This window comes from Triturus cristatus, chromosome 2_2 (assembly GCF_964204655.1).
Source record: "Triturus cristatus chromosome 2_2, aTriCri1.1, whole genome shotgun sequence".
Lineage (NCBI taxonomy): Eukaryota > Metazoa > Chordata > Amphibia > Caudata > Salamandridae > Triturus > Triturus cristatus.
The window spans coordinates 370,000,793-370,019,287 of NC_140582.1; the positions used below are offsets into that span (position 1 = coordinate 370,000,793).

General features: G+C 44.1%; 1 long non-coding RNA gene across 1 annotated transcript in view; it reads right to left on the reverse strand.

Annotated features, from left to right (window-relative positions):
• LOC146862286 (uncharacterized) overlaps positions 1-18,495 on the reverse strand; it is a 43,089-nt gene that overhangs the window by 6,946 nt on the left and 17,648 nt on the right. Inside the window, exons 2-4 of the long non-coding RNA XR_014978410.1 lie at positions 10,758-10,946; positions 6,257-6,372; positions 5,407-5,508 (exon numbers count right to left, since the gene is read on the reverse strand). This is a non-coding gene — a long non-coding RNA (uncharacterized LOC146862286). The remainder of the gene's footprint in view (positions 1-5,406; positions 5,509-6,256; positions 6,373-10,757; positions 10,947-18,495) is intronic.

Below are 18,495 nucleotides of genomic sequence, written 5' to 3' on the forward strand. Positions count from 1 at the left end.
TTGTCATTCTTGTGCATGTGCAGGCTTGTGGTACACTATGACATCATGTTGACTTGATGGGTGGTGTGGAATATCTGTCTGTGTGTCGTTGTAGGCCCATTTCTCCCAGTTTGTGTCCATGATTGTTTTATGATGGTGCACTTCTTGTCTGTGTTGTGGTATGTTGTCTGTGCATTGTTCCTGAATGCTGAGGTTGTGCACTCCTGTTCTGTCTCTGCTCCCATTGGCTTTCCACAGTTTGGCTGCACAGGTCATGTCTGGTCTTGGTGTGGTTCTCTGTGTGTTTTTATTGAGTTTTGTGTTTGTCTGTTGTTTTAGTGCAGACATTGGTTCTGGCATCCCTGTGTGTGTGTGATGTTTGTGGATACCCCCCGGGAGTGTGATTGTTTGTCTGTGTGATGACTGGACATTATTAATACCCTTCTGTGTGTCTGACACTGGTCTTGTGTGCTGCAGGTGTGATGGGGGTAAGTGAGAAGATTCCTACTTGTGATTGACAGTCATGGAGTGTGTCAATGGGCCCTGTGTGTTGTGCTGCTGACATACTCCTGTCAAGTAGTTGTATACATATGTGTGGCTGTTCACTATTTGACTTCGGGGCCTTAATTTCATCCCTGTGCCTATACATGGGTTACCTTGCTGTCTCCCTGAGTTGGCGCACTGAGGTGACTGTGGTTTTACTTCACTCACTGTGCCAGCCATGTGTGATTTGATGGGCTGAGGATGTTGTTATATGTTTCTTGTCTTGCATGTGATGTACACATGCTTGGTAGTTAGCTCATTGGCCTTCCATTTGTGGGCACCTTACTTTAGGTTTCCTATATGCTGTACCCCATTGCTGCTGGCATGTGGTCTGTGTATGTGGCTGTGTGTCAGTGTGGGGTATGTCTGTGTGACTTGGCAGGCTGTGTCCAGTGGAGTGATTGTTCATTATCTGTGTGTGTGTTCATTTTGTGCTTGTGTTTCCTTGCCATATGTGTGTTGTTGTTGTGGTGTGTGGGTTGACCTGGCCCTGTACTTCTGTGCTGTGTGTTCCTCTGCAGCCACTCCTGCTGTGGCTGTCTCCCTAGTTGTTTGGTGTGTGGTGCAGGGTGTATGTTCACCTGGCTGGTTATTGTGCAGGGGGGCACAGGAGGTGCACATGGCATGTCTCTTCATGTTGGGGGGGCCTAGTGTGTGGAGGTGTTGCCCTATGATCTTTGTGTACTGCCCATGCATGGCGCTGACCCTGCCGTATGCATTGTATGCATGTTTTTCTGCGTCTTCACCGCTGCGGTGACGCGACCGGGAAATTACTTCATGATCGCAGACGATGGGTGACCTGGATGCAGAGGGGTGATTTGGTGACAGGTAGGACATGTGTGGGTACACGTGTGGATGTGTTCCTGTCCCCACCAGGGTGTCTGGTGTGGACAGGGACCATATCTCAGCCCATGAGTTGTGTGTTGTGGTTGTGTGTGGGATTGTGTTATTGCGTATATATCAGGTAAAGCACTGGAAAGACGTGTAGAGCTGGATCCATTGTGGCCGGGCTCTGCTGTCGAGCTTCCGCCATCTCTCGTTGGGCGGTTTCTCCGCTCCGGTGCGACTGGCTGTTTGGGGCATTCTGATTTGTACAGCGAACGGCACGTCATTCTGCATGGCAGTGAGTCTCCATTGGCTCCCATCGCTGCAGTGACGGGCACACTTTGATGGCGGTTCACGTCTCACCGCGGCGAACGAGAAATGGGCTATGTTTGGCCATACTAATATGGCAGACGTGAGGACCGCTGCTGGTGTGCAGAAAAAATCATTTTCCGCCACCGCCAGGACCGTGGTGGTGCCTCCGCCCGACATACTAATAGACCCCTTAGTATTAGTTGGTCATTTTTAGAGGTTCGCGTGATGCGTCCTCCGTCATGTGCTGCTGACTCCAGTCCTTAGTAGAACCTTTTGTAGTTTGTTAGTGAGTGAATAATATAGCAACTCAGCACATCAGCAACCAACCAACAATGTGGTGTATACTATATGCATGCGTCCATCGATGCATTTTTGAGGACTAAAATAAATGGAAATGCCGATTTAGTGAACAATTGGCCCGTCAAAGGGGGTTGATTGATTGATGATTGCGAATGAAATCAGAACTTTGAAGAAGCAAATATAATTTTTGGCAATTTATTCCAATGTCTTTGGAATAGGCAGGCTAGGTGGTACTAAGGTTTAGGATTCTGGAATTGGAATAGAACACTGGATTAATAAATAACTAGACAGTCAGCGATCATGATACTACTAGTCGATCAGATTAGATAGGTCAATTTTATTGAAATTGTCGTTTTCTGTCAAAAAAGTTTTGGGGAGCATCAAAAAAATATTTATTATTTATTTCACACCAATCAATTTTTATCTCTGTCTTTATTATATCTTACATGATCAGCATCCAGGGGCAAGAAGACAATGGGGTCTGCTGAGGCGGGAGCTGGAGATGCCTCCCAGGGCCTGGATCTCTCCTCTACAGAGGGCTCTGCTGCTGGCCCCAGAAAGCCCTCCTGTTGTTCATATTAATAATTATATTTCCCTAACTTTTACTGCACCTTTTTTTCCGAACTAATATTTCCGTTTCCTAATTCTATTTTTTACCAAATCTTCTTCGATCTATCTGTTTCTAAATTCTTCTTATCCCTGCATTACCTACCTACTTAGTTATTATATTTCTAGTGTCTGTGTTTTTTTTACTTCAATCTGACTGCCTCTGACTCTGTACTACTATTAGTCTGTCTGTAGCTACCCCAGTGGCGACTCTTTTTCTTTTTTAAAAGTTTTGAAACTCAGATTCACCAATAGCTCTAGCCACTGAGTCCAGTCCTTTGGGTTGTCCTCTTCTTGAGAGGCTTTTTGAAAATTACCACCAACAAAATGTCCAACCAGATATTTTACTATTTTTGATAGGATAGGACATACTACTGTCTACTCTACTCTCGGGCCCGATTTGTACTAGTGATGTGTGTTGTGTATGTATGTATTGTATTTTCAATCTTGCTAGTGAAAAAGAAAAATAAGGGGAATATAAGAAATGTGTAAGGTTTTTTCTAGGCGTACCGACAACCATTGCAGGGGGCCCCCGGCGGGACAGGTGACGCCAGCCAGGAGGGAGCAGATTGAGCAGCTGCAGGGGTGGGTGAGCCAGCAGCAGTGGCGGGCGGTGGTAAGTTATATTCCTTACTTATTGACAATACACACTTGATGCAAGGGTGTGCACTGTACTGTTGAGAGATACTAAGTTGTTGTGAGCAATGGTTGAAGAAAACACCCTTTACTTAGCATTAGCAATAGCATTAGCTGCGGGAGTTGAGCAACTGATGGGCTCTTCTATCTGTCTTCAACTCAGCTGGGAAAATTTTATGAAGAAGACTAAAGAGTCAGATGACCTTGATGGATGGGTTGAACAAAAAGGGAAAGAAGGATGGATGGAGGAAGGACGGGTGACATGTAATATATGACTGGCAAAGATTGATGCGTGGGATGCATAGGTGGCTGATAGGAATCGGATGCATGGGTGGTTGAAGGATTGGTTAAAGGTGAAAGAAAGGATGCCTACCTGGGTGGATGAAACTGTGTGGGTGATAGGAATTCTCAGGGGGGGTTGATGGGTCAAACTCAAAGCAAGGAAGGATGCCATGTTTGCTTTGAATGGATGGATGCCTGAATGGTATTCAATCATAGCATAGGTGGAGACTGTCGCTGGATGAAGACAATGAAAAATAAAAATGAACTGATCCAGAGTAGCAAAGCCAAGAGTGAAGATAAGAATAAGATTTGAATAAAAAAAATATAAGGCTAGAAGAGCAATGCAATGATAAATGAAAAAATTGCTGGGAAGAGAAACAAGGACTGCTTTTTTCAAGGTTTTTGATTCAAGGTTGTATTTCAGAATACTCCCTTGACTCACAGTAGTTTGCAAGCACAACCTATAGATTGTGTATGTATGCACTTATAGCCACCCATTATCAATCACCTCCCTCCGACTCTGAGGCCCACTCCCTACCTATGTTATTTTCAACCGTGTCAACCTGTCATGGGTGGCCTATCGGCTGCATGGTTACACAATCAATCATTAGTACCTCACGTCATCCCATATATAATCATTCAGATCAGATATCATCTGCCTTGTTGTTGTAGTCAGGATGAAACTGAAATTGAGCAGTTGCCATTGATGTAACAGAGTATGGCCATAATAGAAAAATAAGATAATTGTGTAGTTATAGACTACAGCTGCCCCACCTGAAGACAGTAGTAAATAAAAATAATGGGGCATATTAACACGGAACAGGGAAAATTAATGCTAAGGGCGCTTAGCGTTAATTTTTTTAACGCCCGCTATTGCTGGATAATATCGCCTGGTTATCGCGTTATTAACAACGCTAACCGCCTAGGCGATAAAAAATCCAGCGATAGCTGCATTTTGGGAGGTTATCGCTGGTAATGCAGCGATAAAACTACAATGATAGGGATATCCTTGTTGATAGCCCATGGTGGATTTAGCCATGTAATCCACGTTCCATTGGATTACATGGCTAAGTCTGAAAATTAGGAGACGTAAAAAAAGCAGTGTTAACTGTGGTTAGCACTGCTTTTTTTGTCTCTAACAGGGTTAGCATGAAGCTTGATAATAGGAGAAATGTCACTTAGCGACATTTCTCCTATTATTTTGCTCTGGAATGCCCATTTTGCATCTCATTAGGGATGCAAAGGGAAGCGTAGTGAAAAAGGGTGCTAACATGCGATTTTGCCTGTTAGCACCCTTTTGTTGATAGGGCGATTTTTTTATCTCCGCTTCTTTGGCTTTCAAAGCCAAAAAAGCGGAGATAAAGCCCTTGTTCATGTGCCCCAATGTGAGTCTGCGACACGAGTATGTCTGTCTAGGGTGCAAGCTGACTGATCTGGCATGCCTACAAGGTTAAATTAGCTAAACAAGAGAGAGAGAGAAAAGAAGACTTGTCTACTCCATAGTGCCTAGTATTAATGCCTGAAACTCCCATATATGTTAGAGGCTGAGGAAGTGGGTTGATACCACAAATGTTATGTTCTCTGCTTGCTAGTGCTACTGTGCCACTATAATTTTATGTGTCTCATTAATTTTGTGTTACTGTTTTGCTTAGAGTATTGGTCACGCATTTGGCGTTTCAGCGCGCGCAATGAAATTCGTTTTATTTATTTATTTATGTACATTACTCCGGTCGGCCATGAGCTAGAGTTTACTACACCCCGCCCCACCGCTCCGCGGCACTCCCTCCACAAGCCGCTACTGTGTCAGTGTCTCCTCCTAGTCTATGCTGTCTGCAACTAAAACCCCTATGGACTCGGAATGGTGTGGGTGTGTGAATTAATTTCCATATTATTAATTGTGCCTCCCAAAACTTCTTCTCTTACCTGTGATTGATGTTTATATATACTTAGGCGAAGCAATGTCTGCATGGTGATGTTTGGTTTCCCAAGGTGCCATGGTGACGGTAGTAGTAGTAGTAGTAGACACTTACAGTAGCATTTGCAAAAAAAGAAAATGAGACAGTCAGTCACCCGAGGGAGACTCGGGAACGAGTAGTAGAAGTACAGTACACAAGAAAAATGCCAAACAATAAACCATGATGATGATAAGCAATACTAAAGTAAAATAAACCAGAATGGCTGGAGGGCTAGCCTAGTACAAGTTACAAACTGCAGTCGACTCTAGCTATGATGATGAAGCGGACAAGCGGCTTCATAACCTTTAGTGGTGGAACTAGGATGATTGATGACTTGATACTGGCAACCAATTATATTATTATGATTGATTATTTATGTTCCTCTAGAAAAAAAAATGAATATCGAATACTGTGCCATGGGTGGGCTATCTAATATTGCAGTGTGGGCTAAAGTGAAGTATACATACTTAGAGCAAAAGAAGACCTTTGCCCTGCCATGAGTTAGTGTTGCTTTCACCACATCTGCCCCAGCAAGTATGTGATCAATAACTGGTGTAAATTTAATTTATTCACACCTCAAAATAAATCACACAGCCCGGGGGAAGAGGGTTAGGGTTTGATGAGAGAGACCCAAGTTACATACATTTGATGTTCTGTTGTACCGGGCTTCCTTTTAAAGCTAGCAAAGAAAATTAAAAAATATCTGTAGAAGTCAAATATAAGCAAACACACACAGTCGTAATGATTGAAGAGAACAAATGAATAGAATGAAATTATAGTATAATTATTGTCAAATTGGGAGTTGCATCTCAGCATACCTCTTGGTCCTTCCTTGGACTGTCCGTCCGTCAATATGGGTGCCTGCCTGGCCGATGCGGTTTGGTAAGGTAAGTGTGAATTGTAGTTCTCAGTATAGCACAGGTTAAAGGCCGGCCTGTAAGTGTAGATGGAAAAACAAAAAGGATATTGACACATCAAGGAGAAAAGTAAAGTTAAACTGCAGAAATTAAGGAGGAGTGCAACAAGAAAAGTTTCAGAGGCGGCTTGGCTAAATCATGTCTACTCTGTTTCTAGCAGTTACCTCCAACAACAGGAGCAGGCCCGCCCACCCAACCTCCACTTAGCTTAGATTTTGAGCCAGACAGCACAGAGCACACATACACACACACAGTAAGATAGTATTTTCCAAATTGAGTAACAAAACCAGCGCTCCACTGTCAGTCATACCACAACACTCTCCTCCACCACTAGACAGACTTGTCAGTCTGGTGTTGTTGTTTACCTTTTAGGCCACTTCATGAAATGCCGCAAGTTATTCCATCAATCATCTCCGATCCTACTGACTGACTGTGAGTATGATATGGTCATGGTGTCCAACTCTATAGTGTCCCGAGTGAGTCCAGAAACAAAAATGGAATGAATCTGCCTGCAGTAGTACAATTTTGTTATTGAACAACAAGAAGGGTAACATTGACTTGAGTCACTTTTTTGTGTATAGATTAAATACTAGTGACATCATGCACAACACCACAAACACCAATTACTCAGCGTGCAATGCATGCCATCCTTTACCGGTTCTTCCAGGGCAATCCCTCTAGGCTCGGAAAGGAGGTTAGATATATAGTCAGGTTCATTGGAGAGACTTGAGGCAGGCACACATTTCATATTTGTTGTACTATTCTCCATCCAAAGTATGGCTTGAAGAAAATATATTTAGGGCGAGTCAGGACTCGGAGCAGTGGACTTACTTGTTCACTGACTGCACACAGTTGAAACTCCAATCCGACAATAAAAGAGTAAGGCGGTGGTGATGGATTTGTTGTGATTCGAACCAGAAAGATAGTGACACACACAAATAATAAAAGTAAATAATATTCCTTAGCTCTTAGCTATATCTTTTTGGGGAGTTTTATTTGGGTGTCAAAGCAAGAAAGAAAGCTACTCGAGAGCCTAGTTGTCAGGAAAGTAGAGCTCGTCCTCAAACTTTGGTGGTTCACCCAGAAGTAGGTCTCCTAACACACTACTTGCATGACCTTGGTCACCGTCATCATCTTCCTGCTGTGATACTTCAGGTATGGTGTAATCCTGTAGTATAAAGTGCTGATTCATTTTGATCATGGTTAACCTCTCCACGTTTTGGGCAAGAGACTTGTCCTTCTCAATGACAGAATGGCACCAGCAGCACTGAAAACAAGCTCAGAAGAGACACTTGCCACAGGGCAAGCCAGATAGTTTATCGCCAGCCTGCTGAGCACTGGCTATTGGCGCCTTTTCCCATATCAATACAGCAATGGGTTTTGATCAAAGTAGACCTCTGTTGGGTCATCCAGATAGGCCTGGACCATCCGCTCAATGCTCATGGGTGCTCCGCTTTGCTTGGCCTCTTTTGCCTTTGCCTTTGCCTTAGAACTGAACAGTACTGTAGAAACCATTCCTGTGCCAATTCTGGGGCTGATGCTCCTGTTCTTGTTGTTGATGTTGTTCTTGCCATTGTTGGTGGTTTTGGCTGCTGTGAGGCAACCGCACTGCCCTCAGACTCTGAAGTTAAACTTGGAGCCGGCGTCCCTGCAGTACTTGTTGTGCCCTGGAGTAGCGGGCCTCTAAATCACAGCCTTTCTTTTTCTAGTTGACATGTCTTCCACAGCTATCAAAGTTTTGTAGTTGGCAACTTCCCCGTCTGGAAAAGGAATGAAAGTGTGCAGTAATGGATTGCACCCTGGATCCAGAATAGTGGCACAAATCTGATGGCTGGATGCCACAATGCCTCTTCGCACCCTTGTATTTTCAGATAAGCGAAGGGTTAAGCTCTCCACCAACTCATATGCTTCTTTTTTTTCTCCACACCTGCGCACATGGCAGACCCCCCTTCAGCTGTTCCTGTAGCATGTGCAACAATGGAATAACTTGGCCATAGTATAGTCCTCCTTGCTGACTTCACGTGTGAAGACCTAGAAAGGAAGTAGCATCTCTGTCAGGCCCCATTGGTCCATCTCAATGATCATGCCTTTCACAGTAGCATCCCCTCTTTGCATGACATATTCATTGATTGGTCTGTACTGCTCAGACGTTCAAGCATGTAATAAGTTGAGTTTCAATGTGCTGGCACCTCCTGGATGAGTGCTTTAACTGGCATTCTATTATCACGTTGAATGATCCTTGTCCGTGGCAACAAAACCAATGTTAAGCCCTCTTGGTCACAGCCATTCAAAGACCTAGCTGTCAAAGTCTTCTAAAATGTTTGCAGCAGTATGAGATTTCTCCATGGCGAACATGGCTACAGTTGCTGTTTAAGAGCAGCAATAAAAATCTCAGCAGTGTCAACAACACCTGCTGCAGATATCTTTTCTCTAACCCCCACAAAAGAGATCCGGTCTGCAGTGATGCACATGTAATCAGTGGCTTGGCAACTGGTCCATATGTCTGTTGTCAGGTGGATAGTGTGAACAGCACTCTGTTGCAAAGCTTGTCCAAGCAATTCCAGCACGTCGTGATGTAGTGCTGGAACAGCAACTCTGGCGAAATAGGACTGGCTGGGAACCTTCCATTTCAGGAAGATGGCTGGCACAAATTCAAGAAAACCCACAATCAATCAATCAATCAATCACGGCATTTATGATTGTGGTTCCGGCATAGTGGGTGTTCCCGTAGTCCAGTCGGCTGGTGACGAGTGCTTGGGTGACGGTCTTCCTGGTTTCGGTGGGGATCCATCTGAAGATCTTGCGGAGCATGCGCAGGTTGTTTAAGCACGAAGATGTGACGGCGTTGACTTGTCTGGTCATCGAGAGGGAGGAGTCCAGGATGAAGCCCAGGTTGCGTGCGTGGTCTGTTGGTTTGGGAGCGGTGCCCAGGGCCGGGGGCCACCAGGAGTCATCCCAGGCGGAGGGTGATGATCCCAGGATCATCACCCCTTTCACAAAAGAAAAAGGGAAGAGGTCCATCGCTAACATTTTAGCCAGCTTCACTTTGTACAAACGTGCTGTTGGGTGGTTGCGTTCATACTGCCCCTCTGACCTAAACATGCTGAGAATGGTAGCCTGGATTTTTTTCTTTTCTGATGCCACTGATGCAGGTGACTTCTTGACTCCAGATGTTAGGCTCAATGCATGTTTTTTCGTTGTGGTATTCTCTTTCCTTGGACCCCTTGGTGTCTCAGCCTGACTCTGGTGCCATTGGGATGTTACTGATAATGATGTGGGCGGTACCATTGTACTGCTGGGGACAGAGCTGCTTTGTGTAGCAGAGAAAATGTCTCACTCTTGTTCACCTTCCACCATGATCGAATGTTCTTCTTCATCTCCTCCACTAACAACATATGCAGTTTTTACACGCTAAGCTGTGCCTCCCTCTGGATCAAGTGATGTATTCACAGATGGCTTGTTTGGCGTCCGGTGCCATAATTTCTACCAAGCTTACCCCGACTAACACCTTGGCCACAAATGGAGCATAAAGCAATGTTCACCTCCTTCTTGCTAACCGAAAAAAAAGTCCCAAACTGGGGATGTCAATTTTCTGGTGCTGCTGGTACTACTTGCAATGTTGAATGAACTGGAAGGTGGACATGACGTTTGACTCTCTGCAGTACCTACTTCTACTGAGGTGGTTGTGGTGGATGTAAGTCGCTGTCGGCAAAACATGGAAGCTGCAGATGGTGTTGGTGGTATCATCTGCATTGGTGGTATCAGTGCCATATCCCTCACAGCAATTTGGGATGGGGCAATGTTGGATTTCACTGGGGCAGGACTAATGTCTATGATGACTGGCTTGTCATCATCCTCCTCGTCTACATCTAGCTCCATAACTCTAAGGCTTTCTGGAACCTTCCTTTTCCCTAGCCTTGTCTCGTGGCGTGTCCCACTCTCAGACTGAGGTGGCTTTCAAGTGGCTTCTAGATCATCAGAAGGGAGGTTGCAGAAGAAGTAGATGGACTATCCCTCCTTTTCCTTGCTGGGGATCTGGAAGAGAATGGATCTTCTGAAAGTGTGGCTTGCTCTTCTTCCTCACGAGGAAGCTCGATCTCCTGAACTGCCCCTACTTCAGGAGGAACAACTACTATTGCGGGTGGTTGCGGCTGTTGTTGCCCACTTATCTGGGTTTCCTGCATTGATTGGGTACTACTTTGTGATAAGTCAATTTAAACATCACTGCTCGTTGGCTCTAGACTCGTGGTTAGACTGGCTGTCTCTGCGACAGACATGGGCTTGGGCTTAGGTTGGTGGGGTGGGTCCACTGATGCAGGGGTGCTTCTCCCAGCTTGCTCCCCAGACGCCGCTGCTATAGGCGTGAATTTAGGTTTCCCATAAAAGGTCTTGGACGACATACCTATCTTGGTAAGTGGCAGTGCCTTCTTCTCACTGGCAACTTTCTTGGTACTGGACCTAGTACTTTTCTTTGGGGCCATGTTTAAGATGTCAGCAGCATGCAATGGCAAAAGTTGAAGAGATGTCTGTGGTCGCAGGACTTCTGTCTGGCAATACAATTGGTGATGTTGTCTCCTCCTCTTTTGTGCACCTAAAAGCAAAGAAGCAAGAAGAACATCAGTGAAACATGGCATTCATTGTTGTGGTTCAATTACTACTGGTACAAACAAACAAATATAATGTACAGCTTAGCGTGTGGTCACACTTGTTAGTGTTATTAATATTATTGCATTAATTACCTCAGTTATTAAAAAAACATAACAATACAGTGTAGCCATTTGTGAGACTATGACAACAAGGGTTTTCATGCTGTACTGTACAGTACACTCAGGAATGATAGGAAAGAAGAAAAACCAACAACAAAAATACAAATGTAAGGACCCGGTTTGGCATTGAGTATCACGTGGGATGCAGCATTTAGGGAGCTGCATCTGACAATGGATGAAAGCAATAAGACAAGAGGAGCAAAGGAAAGACATGCAGGCCTATGGCAAAAGCAGTAAAGCACACTAATTTCCACCACAAAATGGCCACCAGCCGCATGGCCAGTCACAAATCACAACAAGAAAAAGGCCTGGAAAGCAATAATAATATAATAATATCCACATTTGTAAAGCGTGAACACTCACCCGTAAGGGTCTCTAGGCGCTAGGGGCCGTCGGGAAGATTAAGCAAGCTATTGCCCAGAGTCATATGGTGCTGGGCTAATCTGCCACCGGCGCCGGGGATCGAACCGTGATCCCCAGATTCCGGAGTCAGTCGCCCTAGCCACGGCGCCACACCTCTTGAGCAATGAACTCAAGCAGGCCTATATATTGGAGTTGGACATAGGCTTTAAACAATAAATTACACCTGGCCACATGGGGAGGCTCAGTCAAGGTAAATGCTGGCCCACTCTTATAAACACACTCACACACTGCCAGACAAAGGAGGCATGCTTTAATGCAACAATGCCCAAACGAAAATCCATAGGACTAAAAAAGGTTTGCAAGTTACACAACAACCAAACACATCCAACAAAAGCATTTATTTAAGACGCATGGAAAAAGTGAAATACCAAAAAAAAACATTTTGCAATTCAGTCCAATGCCATCCATGCCCTAAATGATGTTTAAATTCAACAGACACCACAGAAACAGTTGTTCAATGTACCCATGAGTAGCTCTGGGCCTATTGGTTGGAAACCCCATTGGCAGACAAGGCCACATGGTGAATTAATTCAAACCTATAATATTGTAAAGTTATTAGGAAATGTAGTGAACTGTGCTGCATTTTTTGCTGGAGAAAAGAAGAAAAAATTGCATGCAAAACAACAAGGCATGGCCATAACAAAGAAGGTTTGCAGGCCTAATGTAGAAGCACACTGGCTGCTCTTTCACAAAATGGCCGCCAGCCACATGTCCAGGCTACAACAACAAAAAAGGGAAGGCAGACAATGCAGGCCTATGGCAAAAGCACACTGGCTGCCTTCACAAAATAGCTGACAGCCACATGGTCACTTTCAACAAGCTGGAGGCCTTGAAAACAATGAACTTAAGCAGGCCTACATGGACACAGACTTTACAAAATTGCCCCTGGCCACACCAGTAGGCTCAGCCAAGGCAAATGCTGGCCCACTATTACAAGCACACACACAGTGGCCAGACAAAGGAGGGCATGTTAAATAACACAGCTATAATGCAACAGTGCCAAAACACAAACCCACAGGGCTCAAAAAGGCTTGCAAGTTACACAACAACCACACACATCCAACAAAGACATTTATTTAACACACGTGAAAAAAGTGAAATACCAAAAAAACACATTTTGCATTTCAATCCATTGGCATCCATGCCCTTAATGGTGTTTAAATTCAACAGACACCACAGAAACAGTTGTTTCATGCACCCATGAGTAGCTCTGCGCTGACTGCCTGAAAGGCCTATTGGCAGATTACTGGGCTAGTGAATTAATACATTTTGCAAATTGATTTCAAAAGTTAGAGAAAAATGTAGAAAGAAACAACTAGGCCATACTGAAACAACAGGCCAACCACCACAATAACCTTTAAAAAAAACAATGAAAAGTACAAAAAAATGTAGGTGCAATGCCCCGATCAAACAAACAACACCAATTTTCAAACTTACATGTGAAATCTCAAATTCAAAAGTCCTCAAATCCAATGAAATATGATGCAGCAGACAAAAGGAGTGATCCTTCCAGATCTAAATCTAAATAAAAAATTGAAAAGGAGATGGACAAAGCACTGGGAGGAGCCTGCTAGACAGGAACAGGAAGTTGGAGACTCTGGGGCACTTCCTTCCTCTTCATAAATAAAGTAAAAAAAGAAAAGGGACTGCTTGCACAAAAAAGTACAGCCAAATGTCAATCTGAGAAGTTTTTTTAATCCAAATCATCATTTTGAGAAGGTTTTGATGCTGCTTGGGAGAGAACCTTCGCCAGATTGCAGATTCTGCGTGTTCAGGATCGTGTTGTTCACAAAACTTCCACCGGAAGTGCGATGGCGCACCCGAATGACGTGTTCGTGATCGCACACTATCGCGGGACCGTGCGGCCGGCTACCAAATCTTGTGGCATTCGCGAACGGTTGGGAAATCTCGTCGGCGATTGCAGACACTTGGTAAGTCGCTCCAGCGCATGCAAAAATGCATTTTGGGCACGGAAACACAAAAAACCCTGCTTGTTTGCAGAGTACGGAGTTTTACGGCAACTCCGCATTCTAATTGGAACTTGGAGTTGCCAAAAATCTGCAAACTCTGCGAGCGGAGTTTTAAGGCCAGGGTTACTAATGATCCAGTAGTCATGCTCTGTTAAAGGCAGGATGACCATCATTTATTTTTCTTTCCCATCTTCAGTTTGCAAGGTGGACAAGGGCAGAGAAAATCTTGAATCATCCCCACACGCTGAGAAAAAGCTGCTTGCGCATTGGAGCCATTTACCTTTTGGAAGGTTGTTTTTCTGAACACAAAAAGTTTGCTGAGTGGGAACTTTAAATAATGTTGCCAATCAACAAACTTCACTGCTGTGAAGGAATCCACAGGGGTGACGACTCCCTTCACAACAGAGATTTCCGTGTCAGTTAGGTAGTATTCTCTCAATATAATGGTTAGCCCTGTGCAAGGGACAGCCGCATGCCCAGCAAGGCCAAAAGAAACCCATTAGTCATTTTGAACTACTGGAGGACTAGGATTAGAAAAGGTGTGGCATCAGTGAGAAAGATCTTCAAGTTTGTCCTACATGGAGATACTTGCACTTAAGGAAAAAGTTTTAAGTTGGCCTAGGGTGGACTGTATCTGGCACTGTGGAGTTCTGCATTCAAATAGTGTTCCACCTTGCACCACTGTAGGTTTGCGAGCTCAAAAAAAGTGACTGATTCCAAAGATGAAACGTGAGACAGGGACCAGGTTGAAAAGTTATTCTAGCAGTGAAGCAGTCTGGAAAACTATGGAATTTAGACTTACCCTGATCACAGAATTTTACACCAAAACTGAGGGGCAGATTTACAAGCCCCGTGCGCCACTATTGCGCTGCCGTTGTATCACTTTTGTGACGCAGCGGCGGCGCAAAGCTAGCACCATGCTGCGACAGATTTACAACTTGACGCATCTAGGGAGATGCGTCACGTTGTAAAGCCCTGCGCCACATTAAACCCGCGTCAGGTTTAATGTATGCAGGGTGGGCGTTTCGTCGGAAAAAGCCTCAGAAAAGTGACGCAGTGAAATCTACAAGATTTCACGCAGTCACTTTTCCGACGCAGGTGAGTCAAATCCTTGCGCCTGCTTCAAGCATGTTAGGGAGAGGGCAGGTTGGAACAGTGCTGGAATTGCGTCACGCTTGCGACACAACTTTAGCACTGCGCCAACCTTATGCCGGCAGATGCGTTACGCATCTGCTTGTCCTTGCGCCACGATGCACCGCATTGTAAATGCAGAGCATCTGCGGTGGCGCAATGGCAAACTTGCGTGACGCATCTTCCCTGGTGCATCCCTGCTGATTTGCAGGGATGCGCCAGGGAACGTAAATCTGCCCCTTAATTCTTAACAAGAATTCAATGTCATTTTATCAGGATTTGTGAGTCCCCCACTGGCTTTAGAATCCTGTTTTGCATCGCTGGAGGAGAATGACTTTTAGAAACAAAGACTAACAGTACAATTTAGAGGTTGGCAGAATGGTACATATACCATAAAAATTGGAAGCACTCTTCTGCCAAACTCATGGTTCCGCTAGCCCCTTTAGATTAGGGAAACAGCAGGGTTTCTGACAACAGTGCCTCAGTTGGCTCTGCTGCTGGCCCAAAAGCCTGTCAGCCACTTAGCTGTTAGTTCATAGTGAATTTTTCTTCATCCTTTTGGGTCGGTGACCATTACTAGATTTCCCTGCCCGCAACGCCATGTTATTCCTAGGCAGAGCTATCTCTCAATGTTCCCCCACAATAAGAGAAAACACCTGCACATTGGAGGCATTGATTTTTTGTTTTCAAAAAACAAATTGCCACTTTGGCAAAATAAAAATAATTTCCAAGTAAGTGCATCAAATGTGAGTCCACTCAGCAAAGATTCAGGGCCTTATTTATGAGGCCTTGCGACAATTTTGCACTTCAGTGGCTTAACTTTTTGTGACACATCGGTGGCGTAAAACATGCCTCCTGTTGCGCCCTATTTGCAAAGTGACACATCTAAGCAGATGCGTCACTTTCGAAACCCCTGCACTACATTATACCTGCATCAGGTATAATGTATGCAGGGTAGGCGTTCCCACGTAAGTAAGCCTCGTAGAAGTGAAGCAGTGAAATCTACAAGATTTCACTGCACCACTTCTAGGGTGCAAATGCGTCAATATCTTATGCCTGCCTCACAGCAGGCGTAAGACTGATGCAGGCCCTTTCATATGGGGCTTTCCCCATGTGAAAGGACACATTGCTGGAGTTACGTCACTTTTGTGACACACTCCAGCAATGTGTCACTTTTGAGCCAAAAGATACATCAGAAATACTGACGTATCTGTAACTCCTTGCGACATGATGCGTCATACAGTAAATATGACGCATCCATCATGTCAGAAGGAGGGCGCACTGAGAAGTGACGCATCGCTGCTTTCACGCAGTGATGCGTCACTTCTCATAAATGAGGCTCTCAGTGTCTTCAGCAGCACCACCACATCAGTGGCTCTCCTGAAGGCACAGAGATCTACATCTGTCTGGTGGGGATCCATAAATTTGACATGTGTTCATCTGCCATGGTTGACTGGATAACCCCCCTCTATTGTCAAAATGACCCCTTAAGTCCAAGGTATGAATTTTAACTGGTGTGGCCCACGATCCTTACTCATCCCCCACTGCATTAGAGCTGACCTGAAATTGTGTCCTGGTGCTGGTTACCTTCGTCAATTGACATGTATTGGCACTTAGTGGTTTTTGAAGCATTTTACTCTTTTTAGCTTTTTACTAAATTGGATTGGGAGTTTCATTGTGTTGAATCTTGGCTTCAATGTTGTTGTGGTGCTCCGTAAATACCCATCACACGCTTTTCTAGAAAAAATCAAAAGCAACCACAGCTCAAGCTCAGGATTTAGAAGTAAAATTGTGTTTTACCGTTACAGGATATTGTTTTGTTAAGTCGCTAGTATCCCTACTCCGCATTAATTCAAAATCTAAAATTGTCTTTCACTGGATTAGGATAGGGCTTGTGTCCATCAACGTCCATTCAGTCTTATCAGTTAAGAATTAAATAAACTATATCAAATGTAGGGGCAAAACTGTGTTTTTGACAATTTTTTTTCAGTTTTTATTGGCTCAATTTTAATTTTTTGGGAAGTAATTTTTGTTCACATTTTGTACTTTAAGTTTTGGGTACATAGAGGTATATTTGCCCTACTCTTATAAACCGGACAGGCTTGGAGATGAAGATGATCTGCACAGACAAGGGCAAAATATAGCCACAAGGTAAGAAGGCTTAATTTCAGAAAGCATTCAGAATCTGGGTGGAAGCCAGACCTGTACAGCTGACCTCAGTGGGAAGTGAAGGAGCAGAACAAGAAGGCCAGGAATCATGGGTAGAACTGGACAGCAGAATTAGTCTTCTACTACAATATCAAGAGGATAAGATCGGCCTGCAACAGTTCTGACAGCAGAATACCGGCTACCGCTTTATTGTCAAGTTAAGTATCTACTGCTAAATATAGATTTAGTATTCTTTTCTCCACGGCTATGGTCCTTTTTGAGACACATATCTTTAAGGTACATAAATGTGGTGTATAGTCCTCAGCATACAAAGATGCCACAGGCCCTGGTTCAAACTAGAAAAACAATTCCTTAGACTGCTGTTGGTAGTAAAATATTATATGTATAACATTAGATAAATATTATCAGGATTCAATGGACCAACTGTGGTTGTGGGCCCTGGTGTGACGGCACCTGCTGTAACTTGCCGTTGAATATAGTAACTCTACACTTAGGTTGACAATATAGTGTTACTCAATGTTCGGCCTTCCTGCTACACTGCCCTACGGCAAATGAAAAGGGCAGGAATGCGCCATATCTATCAGATACAGCACAAAAACAACCACAAGAGGCTTTTCCCTCTTTCTGCGTGTGCTGCAGAATGCAGCACACTTAGAAAAAGGAAAAACGTGGAAAAATAAAGATATTTCTCCTCGTTGTTCCTCCCGCATACATTTTTCGCACTGCCTCAGAGTTACGATTTCCAGTAAATCTGGGGCAGTGTGAAAAAGCCATGGATGTTGCTGGGAACGCCCCCAGCAACACCCATTGCACTCCCCTTTAATGCAGAAAACTGCGCTAAAGAGAACGATATTTGCAAGGCAGCATTAAGCCAAAAAAAGTGGCTTAGTGCTGCCTCGTAAATATGGAGCAGGCTCCTGCACCACAGAATGTCACAAAAAGTGACGCAACTGCTGCACAAAGGGTTTTCTGGTTCGATATTTTCTTACTCATTATTGGGAAACGTAACCAGCTGAACTTCCTTACATTAAACCACAACAACTTAAACATAATGACCATATTAACACTATCAGATTTGTATTCATCAATGAGATGTATGTGCACATTTTACATTATTATCGCCATAAACTGAAAAATCCTCTTGCAAACTTTGTTTCCCTGCTGCACTGCAGTTCTGCGTTCCCAGGATACAGGAAAAAAACAGTTGTGTGCGTCCAATCAACTCCCCAAGCAGCCTGACAATATATGCGGAGGAGCAGAAGAGAGAGCGAGAAGGCCCTTGATCTAGTGCACTGTTCTAAATGTCAGAGCAACATCTAAAAGCCAGTTCAAGAGCACTCCTTTTTCTCAACAACAGCAAAGGCACCATTTAACCTTCTGCACAGCAATTTAACCTTTCCACGGAGCCAGGATATAAAACATAGCATTACCTGGAGGGGGACATTTTAATGAGCGCTAAGAATATTATTTCTTGCACCAGAGATGAACCCTTTCAACAAGTACTTCTCATTCAGTGTTGAAATTTGACATTTGCGCTTTAGATTAATTTAACTTAAAGCAAACGTTTGATTATGATTTTAAAGTACTCAGAGTCCTTCCTTTGCATGCCATCAAACATGTGAAATGGAGGCAGAGGTAAATTGGCATGTAAAGATGGTCAACGGAGCAGTTTTTTGGGAAT